This window comes from Lolium rigidum, chromosome 2 (assembly GCF_022539505.1).
Source record: "Lolium rigidum isolate FL_2022 chromosome 2, APGP_CSIRO_Lrig_0.1, whole genome shotgun sequence".
NCBI classification, from domain to species: Eukaryota; Viridiplantae; Streptophyta; class Magnoliopsida; order Poales; family Poaceae; genus Lolium; species Lolium rigidum.
The window spans coordinates 82,271,738-82,284,320 of record NC_061509.1 but is presented as its reverse complement, the minus strand read 5'-3'; the positions used below and the strand labels follow the sequence as shown (position 1 = coordinate 82,284,320).

At 50.2% G+C, this 12,583-nt stretch overlaps 1 pseudogene; it reads left to right on the top strand.

Annotated features, from left to right (window-relative positions):
- The first annotated feature begins 1,820 nt into the window (after nt 1-1,820).
- Nucleotides 1,821-6,312, top strand: LOC124689919 (annotated as a pseudogene).
- The last annotated feature ends 6,271 nt before the right edge of the window (nt 6,313-12,583 follow it).

Here is a 12,583-nt window from a genome sequence, read left to right as displayed (position 1 = left end):
AGTACCGTCCACCTCTGCAGCAATCCTCAAAGCCAAAGAAGAGATGTGTTGACCAGGCATGCCTAGGACTCGATCTGGTGGGCAGCGGCAGTGTGCGTGCAGCTAGTCAACCGACCAACGCTCAGTTTTAGATGCCCTATACATGAATTTGTTCATGATCGAGCTCCAATGTAACACCTGCGACAATGTAGAAACTAATTTTGCTATTAAATAATTCTACTCGAAGTATTTACCAGACCAGTGAGTATTCCAAAAAACAGAGCTGCACAAGTAACATTAAAATTCTATATTTACTGTTTGCAAAGGAGGATGCAAATCCAGATTAAGTCTCACTCTGCAATAACCAGACTGTCATGCACAACTTCCAGTCATTCTGGAACAATTGATTTGCCTACAGAGAAAAACTCAGAAAAGGTTACAACTATACATGAAAACTCTATTCGTCAATGACCAAACTGGCTGGAGGAAAGTTAAGATATGGGCACTGAAAATTTGACACGTCATTATGCCAGTAACATAGTTTATACTCACATTTCATCAAGTTAATTACAGTATAGAAAAATATTTATAGAAGCCCTCCCTCCAACTTTTGCTCTGTGACTTGCATATGATTTTCCAAATTCACGGGGATGCTTCCATGCTGTATATATGCACGCCATTATCTACTTATTATTTTATGAAGAAGTGCACTAAAACATCTACTTTACTTTTGTACTGACTATGAGTTTACACACACTAACGATTCGTGCAAGTATTATAGAACCCGAGATAGTACATCTGTCCCTACTCGACAAGATAATGTCAGAAATAAGGGAAAAACTAGATTAAAAATGCATCATCTCTTTTCTCACGAGGGGAAAAGGACAAGCGGTATGAGAATTGCTTGAATCTGCATACTAGACTTTCCTGTTCAGAGGCAATGGCAACAATCGCATGCAGATCGGAGATGTTGGAAGGAAAAGTAGGCAATGAGAGACCAGCAACCCCATTATCTTTCAGAAAAATAATCAGAATTCAAGTGGTTGGGCATCAATGCGAGGCACAATCGGCTATGTCTCTTGGTAAACTCCTAGTTGCCGCAACTCTTTATTGTCTTTTCTCTAATATACCGCAACAAAGCTGGTTTGCAATTAAATTGAAGTAGGATTTTTGTTAGTAGATACCAGTTTCAATCAATCAGAAGTGTCTGAAGCATCTGCCTAGAGCAGGAGCGTCAAGCCACTGAAATTTTCCAATTTTTCTAGTGCACGAATTTTTGATGCCATAAGGCTCTGATTCTGCAATAATCTAGGTTCTTGCTGATTAGGCTAGGTCAATGTAGTCAATGATAAGATTTATTAATCTGGTTTGCAATCAACCAGAGGTTTCTGAAGCATCTCTTCTGGGAAGTAGAATATTTGCTTCTTGACTGAGCTTCCTAAAATAGGTGCTATGACCCCTTGTAGTAAAACAAGTAGTCTTGGATAACCTTTATTATTGGTGGATAAGCATAGCCAGTTGGCTGATGGCTACGTAGACAGTTGACTTGACTTTGTGACGATGTATGTTTGGACTAGTTGAAACTTGAAAGGAACCACTTCTCTCTTGTGTTCTGCTCATCTTCTTCTGTGACATGCGCTTGCACACCATCCTCACAAGCTCACAAGGCTCAACACCAATGGAACTGGCGAAGTCTGTCTTGCTCGCCTTGCTTGCCCTTCTTGCATGGCTCGCTGCTGGTTCCACAGCCGATGACCGCCTCACTCTCATGTCAATATGTCATTCATGTCATTCATGTCAGGCATGGCAGCAAACTCCTCGTTAGCTCTTGCACAGTCATCATGGGAAACAGCTCTGTTCCCACATGCCAGTGGCGTGGTGTGACATGTGGCCTGAGTGGCCGCCGCCACGGCCGTGTGGTGGCACTGGACCTCCCCGGGCTCGGCCTCGACGGCACCATCCCGTCGGAGCTGGGTAATCTCACCTGCTTGAGGTGGCTCCATCTCCCTGCCAACCACCTCCATGGCATACTTCCCCCAGAGCTCGGCAACCTCCCTGAGCTCAGCCATCTCAACCTCAGTTACAACTCATTCCAAGGGAGGATTCCGGAGTCACTTTCAAACTGCACCCGTCTTCAGAACCTATTGCTGTATAGTAATAGTCTTCATGGCGAAATACCACCGGAGCTCTGCTTGCTGAGTGATCTCAAGGTACTCAATCTTGGCCAGAACACTCTCCTACCGGGGATTGGAAACCTTGTAAACCTAAGAACACTGAATCTACAATTTAACAACCTATCTGGGGGGATCCCACAGGAAATAGGTGGTCTCGTTAACCTTGTTGGACTAGGTCTAGGTTATAACCTTCTGAGAGGTTCCATTCCTGCTTCACTTGGAAACCTTTCAGCACTCCAATATATCAGTATCCCTTCAGCTAAATTAACAGGGAGCATACCACAGCTGCCAAAGCTTTCATTTCTTCTTGTCCTTGAACTAGGAGTAAACAACCTCGAAGGAAGAATCCCTGCATCATTGGGAAATCTCTCATCACTAGTGTTTCTTAGTCTTCAGCAAAATCGCCTCACAGGGCACATCCCAGAGTCATTAGGTAGTCTTCAGGTGCTTAATAACCTTGATCTTTCACAAAACAATCTTTCCGGCCCCATACCACATTCTCTTGGAAATCTAGGTACCCTCGTGACCCTCCGTCTAGACTATAATGATCTGGAAGGTTCTTTTCCTCCTTCGTTGCTCAACCTTTCCACTCTTGAAGATCTAGGTCTACAAAGCAATCGTCTTAGTGGGTCATTTCCACATGAGATAGGTAATAAGCTCCCAAATATACGAAGTTTTGTTGCGGATATCAATCAATTTCATGGAACAATTCCATCATCCATGTGCAATGCCTCTATGCTTCAAATTCTGCAAGTAGTATATAACTCTTTGTCTGGACGAATTCCTCCTTGTCTTGGAACTCGACAAAACAGATTGTCAGTCGTGGCACTTTCAAAAAATCAACTCGAAGCAACAAGCGATGCTGATTGGGGATTTCTGTCGAGCTTGACAAATTGCAGCAATTTGCGGAGCTTAGATTTGGGTTACAACAGTCTTCAAGGCGAGTTGCCTAGTTCAATTGGCAACCTTTCCTCAGGTTTGAGTTTTCTTATCATAGCAAACAACAACATAGTTGGAAAGATACCTGAAGGAATAGGGAGCTTGGTCAACTTGAAGTTACTTTACATGGACTACAACCATTTGGAGGGAACTATTCCAGCTTCTCTTGGTAAAATCAAGGTGTTGAATCGATTATCTCTACCACATAACAACCTGTCAGGATCCATCCCACCAACCCTAGGCAATCTTACAGCACTAAATGTATTATTGCTCCAAGGAAATGCACTTGATGGAAGAATTCCCTCCAGTCTTTTAGCAGTTGCCCCATAGAACAACTGGATCTTTCATATAACAGTCTTACTGGCACAATACCTAAAGAACTCTTTCTCATGTCTACCTTATCCAGCTTCATGCTTCTGGGGCATAATTTAATATCTGGTACTTTGCCATCTGAAATGGGTAACCTAATAAATGTTGGAGTGTTTGATTTCGCTTCAAACAACATTTCTGGAGAGATTCCTGCCTCCATTGGTGAGTGCCAGAGCTTGCAGTATCTTCACATATCTGGAAACTCACTCCAAGGGGAAATTCCATTATCAATGGAGCAACTAAAAGGTCTCTTGGTGCTTGACCTTTCCAGCAATAATTTGTCGGGTGGCATCCCTCAGTTTCTTGGGAACTTGAAAGGCCTTTCTGCTCTGAATATTTCATTCAACAATTTTGAAGGTGAAGTCCCAAAACATGGAGTGTTCCTCAATCTAACAGCAATTTCGATTAATGGAAATGATGGTCTGTGTGGTGGTATCCCTCAATTGAATTTGCCACCTTGTACCAACCACACCACCAAGAAGCCATCCAGGAAACTTCTCATGATAATCTTGATGAGGTCTAAGACCCCGTGTGTGGCTCGATCTTGCGGTTGACCCGAAATCCCAAGGGGGAAGAGAGGAAGAGCGCGAAGAACACGATGAACACGAAGAACACGAGGAACTCACGCACGCACACCAACCCGATACAATCGATACTTACCCCCGTGGCTCGATGGACCACGCCAATAGAATCAACCCGGGAGAGACGCGCGGTAGAATCCCGGAGTGAGAGATCGGTGAGGGAGATGAATCAAGGAGTGGGAGAGAGAGTGGGTAGCACTAGAATCTCACACACCAAATCCATGCATCCAACAAGGGTAGCCTTGATACAAAGGGGATGAAACCCTAGGGAGACAAAGCTCAAAGTCATGTTTAAGCCTAAATCTTGTCTAAGGAGCTAAGGGGGTGACCTAGGTGCTTATATAGGCATACAAGGCAGCTTGGGTCGAACAGGTAAGTGGTGGACCGACTCGGGCTGTCCCGGTCGAGTCGAACCCGTGCAATCCGGTTTGGGATCCGGTCAGACCGGGCCTGTGACCGGGTGGTCCGGTCCCGGGTCCGGTCGACCGGGCGCCAACCGGGAACTTGCGAAGTTTCCGGTCGCCTTCCGGTACGAGGCAGGGAATCCGGTTGGGCGCCCGGTTGACCGGGCCTGGGACCGGATGACCCGGTGGTAGGTCCGGTCCGACCGGGTCCTGGACCGGCTGAGGCTGGGCCTCTTCCTCCCGCCTCTTCTTCCTCTTCCTTCTTCTCTTCTTTCCTTCTTCTTCTTCTCTCTTCCTTGCACCCCGGGAGTTCCTTCTCTCTTGGTCCTTGTCGATGTCGGCACCTATAGACACAATGATGATAGGCATGAGGTAGCATACCATTCAAGTTGGTGTTGAGGTCGACCATAGAGAGGAAAGAGTTCACCTTGACATATATGGCGGGGTTTTGTGTTGTTGGTCCACTTGGGGGACTCCTTGGCCATGGTGTGGCGTCGACGATAGGCGGGGCTACATCAAATCTCCATATGCAGTGCAGCTTTATTTATCACATTAGCGTCTGCACTGTTCATATTCTACCATAAGAGCAGAAAAATGAAATCAAGCGCACAATTATCACTCATCAGTGAGAACTATATGCGGGTTTCTTACGCTGAATTATTCAAAGCAACAAATGGTTTTTCTTCTGAAAACCTCATTGGAGCAGGAAGCTTTGGCTCGGTCTACAAGGGAAGCATGCAAAGCAATGACCAACAAGTAGTCGTTGCTGTGAAGGTGTTCAACCTCAAGCAACGTGGTGCTTCTCAGAGCTTCGATGCGGAATGTGAGACACTAAGATGTGTTCCCCATCGGAACCTTGTAAAGATACTGACAGTATGCTCGAGTATTGATTTTGAGGGCCATGACTTCAAGGCCCTTGTATATGAATTCCTAACAAATGGAAACTTGGAAGAATGGCTACACCAGCAGCTCATGGGAGATGGTGAATGCAAGGCAAAAGATCATATTGCAAGGGTAAGCATTGCCATTGATGTGGCATTCTCATTTGACTATCTTCACCAACATAAGCCATTGCCAATTATTCACTGTGATCTTAAGCCAAGTAATGTTCATGTTGCTGATTTTGGGCTTGCAAGATTTGTACACCAAGACTTGGAGAAATCAAGTGGTTGGGCTTCAATGACAGGAATAATTGGTTATGCTGCACCAGGTGCATTTTCAAATTTATACTTTTATATATACTCCATATATAACTGCTTTTGTTGATTTCAGAGTATGTAACTTGCAATATAGGTTCTTTTTTTATAACTTTTTTTATTTATTTCAGAGTATGGACTTGGAAACCAAGTCTCAATCCAAGGTGATGTCTACAGCTATGGCATATTGCTGCTAGAAATGTTCACTGGAAAAAGACCAACAGACAGTGATTTTGGAGAAGTTATTGGCCTTCGTGAGTATGTTCAGATGGCACTGCCAGACAAGATTGCTAATGTCATCGACCAATGGTTAATACCAGAGATGGGAAATGATGAACAAGACAAGTCCAACTCTAACGAGAGTAGAGATCTTCGAATTGCTTGCATCAGCTCGATTCTGCGTATTGGCATTTCTTGTTCAGAGAAGACACCAACAGATCGCCCACAGATTGGAGATGCTCTGAAAGAGTTGCTAGCAATAAGAGACAAGTTTCACAGGAATCACTCCGGTGAAGGACCAACATCAAGCCACTGAAGCATGTGGAGATCAGCAAGGTGTTGCAAGCTGCCGTCTCCAATCTCCTATCCAGTGCAGCATTTACAGAAGGCTCGATACAAGATTCTAATAGTTGGTCTGAAGTCAAATTTTTGTAGCAGGCCTTTTCATAAAGCATTAAGGGCATCTCCAACCCTGCGACCCAAACGGACGCGTTTAGCCGTCCGTTTTGGGTCGTTTGGGTCGCTACACGGACACGCGGATAGCAGCGGATGTCCTATTTTTTTTGTGTTCCCCAACGCACCCAAATACGCAAAGTCTGCTCGTAGTAGTACTACTCGGAGACGCACGACGGCGAGCTCCCGCAGGGCCGCCGCGGAGGCAGAGGAGGCCGTGCCCGCGCCCGTCGCGGCGAGCTCCTCCCCATCCCGCGCGGGGGGTCCGCGCGCACCCGGCCGTGGCCGCCCTCGAGGAGCGCATCATCTCCGGGGACGTCGACATCCAGGGGCTCCTCGTCGACAGACCGGCGCTTCGCCGCTACCCACGTCGCGCTCCGAGCAGCAGCTCATCTCCGCGCAGCACGAGCTCCGCGCGGTCTCGCTCGCCGGCAACAAGGCCCGCTGCGAGCGCGAGGACGAGGTTTGCGCCATCGCCGAGCAGGCAGCGCGCATCGAGCAGGCCGCCCATGCCCGCCCGCCCGTGGCCGTCGCGGCCGGCCCCCGCCCGCCCCCGCTTGTGCTCGCCCGTGGCCGACGCCGCCCGTGGCCGACGCGAGCAGGCCGCCCGTGCCCGCGCCCGTCGCGGCGAGCTCCGCCCGTGCCTCGCGCCCGTCGCGGCGAGCTCCGTCCGTGCCCGCCCGCCCGTGGCCGTCGCGGCCGGCCCCCGCCCGCCCCGCATGTGCCCGCCCGTGGCCGACGCCGCCCGTGGCCGATGCGGCCGGCCCCGCCGTGCCCGCGCCCGTCGCGGCGAGCTCCGCCCGAGCCCGCCCGTGGCCGGCGCCCGTCGCGGTGAGCTCCGCCCGAGCCCGCCCGTGGCCGACGCGGCGGCGTGGCGTGGCGTGGCGAGGGGCGCCCGCGGGCGGCCGGTGCTTGCGGCCGATGCCCGCGCTGCCGGAGCGGCGAGGCGCGGCCCGGACGACCTTGCCCGCGCCCTTGGCCGTGGCTCCGCGGCCGGCGACCTTGCCCGCCCCTTGGCCGTGGCTCCGCGGCCGGCGACCTTGCCCGCCCTTGGCCGTGGCTCCGCCCTTGGTCGTGCTCGCGCCGGCGTGGCGAGCGGTCGTCGCCCTACGCGTCACCGTCGACGAGGTTCGCCGCCGGAGCTCGTTTGGCGGCCGGCAACTTCCGGCATGGATGGAAAAAAGCGAGGAGTCGGGCCGACGGGTGTCACGCCGGCGTGGGCGACGGCGGCATTAGCCCGAGCCAGCCAAAATCCGGTGGTCGTGCCTGGTCATCTCCATGGGAAAAAGAAGATAGAGGAGAGAGAAGCCGTGGGCCCGGGTGGATAAAACGGACGTCCGGAGTCGTCCCGAGCTAGCCGGACGTACGCAAAGTCCGCCTAAATTTAAGTTGTATTTGGGTCGCCCCGGACTTTATTGGCCGTCCGTTTTGCATTTGCGTCCGTGCGTTGGGACGCGTTTTTACCCAAAAGGACGCACGCGGACGTTTTGCGTACCCGCGTTGGAGATGCCCTAAGACCCCTCCCACCACCCAAGCTATCATGCTCCCATTTCCCAATGTACTATATGTACCAATTAACTGCAACAGTTTTCAGGCTTCCTTCCACAATTGAGTGCTTTCTACGTCACTACTTAACGCAGAAGCGACTGGTGTTATGGAAGACACATGTTACTGAGAGATCTCAAAAGGCTTATATGTACCAACATTATCCAACGCAGTTTTTCTACAATGGCGTGGGGGTCCCTGGCTTATCCAACGGCCACCGTCGCGCTAAGATGTGTGCTATGTGATTTTGCACTTTCAACCTGTACATTGTGCATCTTCACAAAAAAAAAAAAAAAAAAAAAACGAGACCAACCCAGGCACTAGCACCCGTTGGCATTTTTTTATAGAAGAAAACTCCTGAGCCCCGGGTTAAACTCAGCACTCGAACCCGGGTGGCCGGGGCGCACTCTCGCCCACCTAACCAACAGAGCGACGCTCTGTTCTCATTTTCCTGTACACATTTTCCTCCAACTCCACGCCGGGTGGCGCCGCCGCCGCCGTCCCAGTCTTCCTCGACCTTGCAGTATCTTCCTAGCTCCGGCCGGAGGAAGGCGACGGAGGACCGCGCCGGTAGCTGGGTCTCGGCAGACGAGCTCGCGCTGCCATTCCTGCACATCGCCGGCCGGGCAGATCCTCGACGAGCCGTACCCGCCGCCGCCGGACAGGAGGCCGGGCTTCGCCGCCTCCGGCCGGGACATTAGCGCCTCCATGGAGGACAGGGACGAGCTAGCCTCCCGCCTCGTCCGCGCGGAGCTCTACAAAGCCGCAACGCGCTCCAGTTTCTTTTGATGTTTGTGATGTGTTCATGCTCCAAATTGATTCCGTGTTGAATCTTTTCTTCTCTTATTTCAGCTTAATATTTTTCCTACTATTCTATGTGGATCCTATATGAAATGGAGTATAAAATTAGATTTGGTTGTCTTTCCTGTTTCCTCCATGTATGAGAAAAGGAACTTCTGTGAGACCTTGATATGTTCCATGGAGATTGGATAAGGCATGGAAATTGTGTGCTTAGATCCGTAGCATATTTTTCCTTTCTTCTTCTTCTTATTTCTGGGAATGCATATCATACATGCTCGTGTTTGTTCCCTGATTGTTCCTTCTTCCTAATTTTAATTGCAGATCTAATTCTCCCTTGATTTGTTTCCTTGTATAAAATCTGGAAAGAATCTAGCCTAATGAGAAGGAGAAGAAAATTTATCTCACCTAATCTGATTGTGAAAAAATCTGCCGTTTTGCTCATGATAAAAAAAGGTAATGGATCTGTAGATGCAGTGCAACACTATAAATTATCCTTAATTTCCGAACATAACTCCATTGATTTAGGCTCTCATCGTTAATTTCCTACTGTAAAGATTCTGTAGATGTGGTGCAAGTCTCGATACTGAACCTAACATGAGCTGCTCTGTAAAAGAGGAAGGACTGGCTGATGAAAAACTGGATCTAAACTAAGGTGTTTTCTATAATGTGCCAAACTGCTTGCACGAATCTCAAAGCCGGATTGGACGCCCATGATAAGCCTGGGACGCCCACATATATGTAGAGTGTGATTTCCTAACATTATCCAGCCACCATTGTCACCGTGTTCCTTGTTTTTGTGCGTTGGGTGTTGGGGTTGGGGGTAGGGCATAAAAACAGTATAGTGGAAACTACTACTCCTATGAATTAGGCCTACAAGAAATATTTGCGAGAAAAATGAGTATGGAAAAACTTAAGGACATAGGTACCAGTGGTATATCTATTGTTCGCAAAGGATGGTGCAGATCCAGGTAAGTCTTACTCTGCAATAACCAGGCTGTGATGCACAACTTCCAGAGTGTTGGTGTTATGTGGCTGCTAGGGTTTGGGAGGGAGAGAGAGGGCTGCGAGGGCGCGAGAGGGTCGGCCGGGGGCCTTGCCCACGGCCGGTGGCAAGAGGGAAGGGATTTCCTTCTTAATTCTTGCTTGATTAGATTGATACATCTCCTCTCCATATATAGAGAGGTTTACTTGACTCCCAAGCAAGGCTTACTTGACCCCTAAGCAAACCCTAAGACTAACGGGCCCGGGCCCATGACGTACTCTAACACTACACCCCACTGGACATGCAGCTCGTCCTCGAGCCGTAACCTAACGACGATTCGACCCCACACAAACCTAACGCCTAAAAAACAAGCCTTTTACATCTCGGCCTATTGTATTGACCTGAAATAAGCTAACCCGAATGAGACTCCGACTCTTTATTTTTGACTCCGAACGATAAGGCGAGAATCCTCCCCCCGCCGAACTTGTGCGTTTGCAGCCCCCAGGATCCCAAGGACAGCATCGGGACAGAGGGAGCTCTCGCGGCGGCCGGCGGCGAAATGCAGTGGTGCTACGCGGTGCGCTCCTGTCGGTGACACCATGTCTTCTCCCCGCTAGCTGACTGTCGATGTCGCAGACTTGGAGGTTGTCGCCCGCGGGAAAACAAAGCATGTCCGCCGCCCGTGGGGAAACCGCACGCCCAAGATCCCCGACGCAGCGGACGAGATCGAGGTCCGTTGCGCAACGAAGCGCAACTTGGAGGAGCTGCACCGCAGATCACGCATCTCCCGCACACGCCGACGCACTAGGAGGCCGCGCGCAGCGGCCTCGCAGCCCTCGCCGCCGCCGACATGTGGCGGATAGCGATCCAAGCGGGAAGCGGTGACGGTGACGGCGACGAGGGAAACGGACTCGGTGGAAGGGCATCCCGGCGGTGTCGATGTAGAGCCCGGGGCCAAGGTCGCTCCCACACCGCCGAAAGGCGGGGACGGCGTCGGTGGCGGCAGCGCCGGCTGCTGCGGTGTTGGTGGCGACAGCAGCCTGCCCACCGAACGGCGAGGGACAGCGTCGGTGAGGACAGCGAGCTGCAGCGGCGGCGTTGGTGGCGGCGGCAGCTGTTGTTGTTGCAGCTAGCCGTCCCGGTGGGGAAGAAGGCAGCCGGCCGTCGGAGAAGAGGGACCCTCGGCGCCGAGGTAGGGCCCGGCCCGGAGATGGTGGGCAGGCGGCGGCGGGGATCGCAGCAGCCCGGCTGTCGGGTGGCGGCGACGACAGCAGGAGCGTCGGCCGCAGCGGCCCGGCGATCGCGGCGGAGGCCGCCTGGTGCATCGGCTCGCCACGGCAGCAGCCGCGCCGCCGGCGGCTCGTAGGGACCGGCCGAGAAGAGGCAGATCTCCCGGACAGCGAGTGGTGAGATCGCGGAGGGCTGCGGTGATCTCCGCCGGGGAGAGAACGGCGGGAACGTCGGAGTGCGGCGGCGGCGGGTGGGAAGAACTCAGTGGAGGGCTGAACATGATCGAACCCGGGAAAGCTGATACCAAGTGTTATGTGGCTGCTAGGGTTTGGGAGGGAGAGAGAGGGCTGTGAGGGCGCGAGAGGGCCGGCCGGGGGCCTTGCCCACGGCCGGTGGCAAGAGGGAAGGGATTTCCTTCTTAATTCTTGCTTGATTAGATTGATACATCTCCTCTCCATATATAGAGAGGTTTACTTGACTCCCAAGCAAGGCTTACTTGACCCCTAAGCAAACCCTAAGACTAACGGGCCCAGGCCCATGACGTACTCTAACAGTTGGCAACTTGGTACTCATTAGGAATCAGTTGCCTGTAGAGAGTATAAATAAAGCATAAACTCACAAAATTTCAAAAACATATTTAAACATATCCATCAATGACCAAACTGGCTAGGGGAAGTCAAAAGATGGTAAGAACATGGGCATTCATTGTTCGACAGGTCAACAACTAAGTTATATAGTTGCATTTACAGAAAAACTCTTATATCAATAAAGACCATGAAAAATCTTGCCAGCTTTTGTTCAGCATTGATTTCTTCTAGTTTTCGTGATTTACATGGGGACAATTTCATGCTGTATATATGTATGAAACTGTGCACTAAATTTTTCTACTTAATACCACTAGTATAGACATAAGGGCACAGCCAGCTTTTTTCATCTAAAGACACCACTTGGTATAGATAAACTAGGGAAAGTGGCTCGCGATTTTTTTCGAGAAACTAAGTGGCTTACAATTTATGCAGCTGCTGTACCACATAGAAAATACCTTTCTGACTACCCAACAACATATCTTTAAATGTTACTAGAAAACAACTGCATCCTAAATGTGCTGATTGGAGGGACATTTTTCTCCATGCTGTGGCTCAAAAGGTTGCCACTGACATTTTTCTGCATCCTAAATGTGCTGATTGGAGGGACATTTTTCTCCATGCTGTGGCTCAAAAGGTTACTATATCTGGTTCAGCCTACCTTCTTGACCTCTGTATAGAGCTCTACCATACCGGACAAGTCCTTTTCATGTGGTGTTTTGACATGTTTCCGTACTGAGGAGGGACCTACAGACGGCTTCAATCTTCTGTTAATGTTCTTCACACATAAAAAGGTGGCTATCCATTGAAGTTCAAAATACAAGCATACACAACTTATGTATAGACCATTCAATCAACAATGGTCAATATAGATCATGCCTGCAAAAGAAATTACATGTTTCGGGCAAGAAACTGGCATACTCCTAAATTTATCATCCGTAGAATGTAGGCAGCATTAAGCTTTTTGTTATGACTAGATGGCCGGCTTGGGAAGAAATGCCCATACCTTCTGAACAGAAATCGGAATATTAATTTTCTTCCCAACTAGGCAGGCAAGAAACAGATTTTCATACAAGTTCACTACACGCAGGAGGTTTGACGAGGTGCTTGTCTGACATCGATTTCCT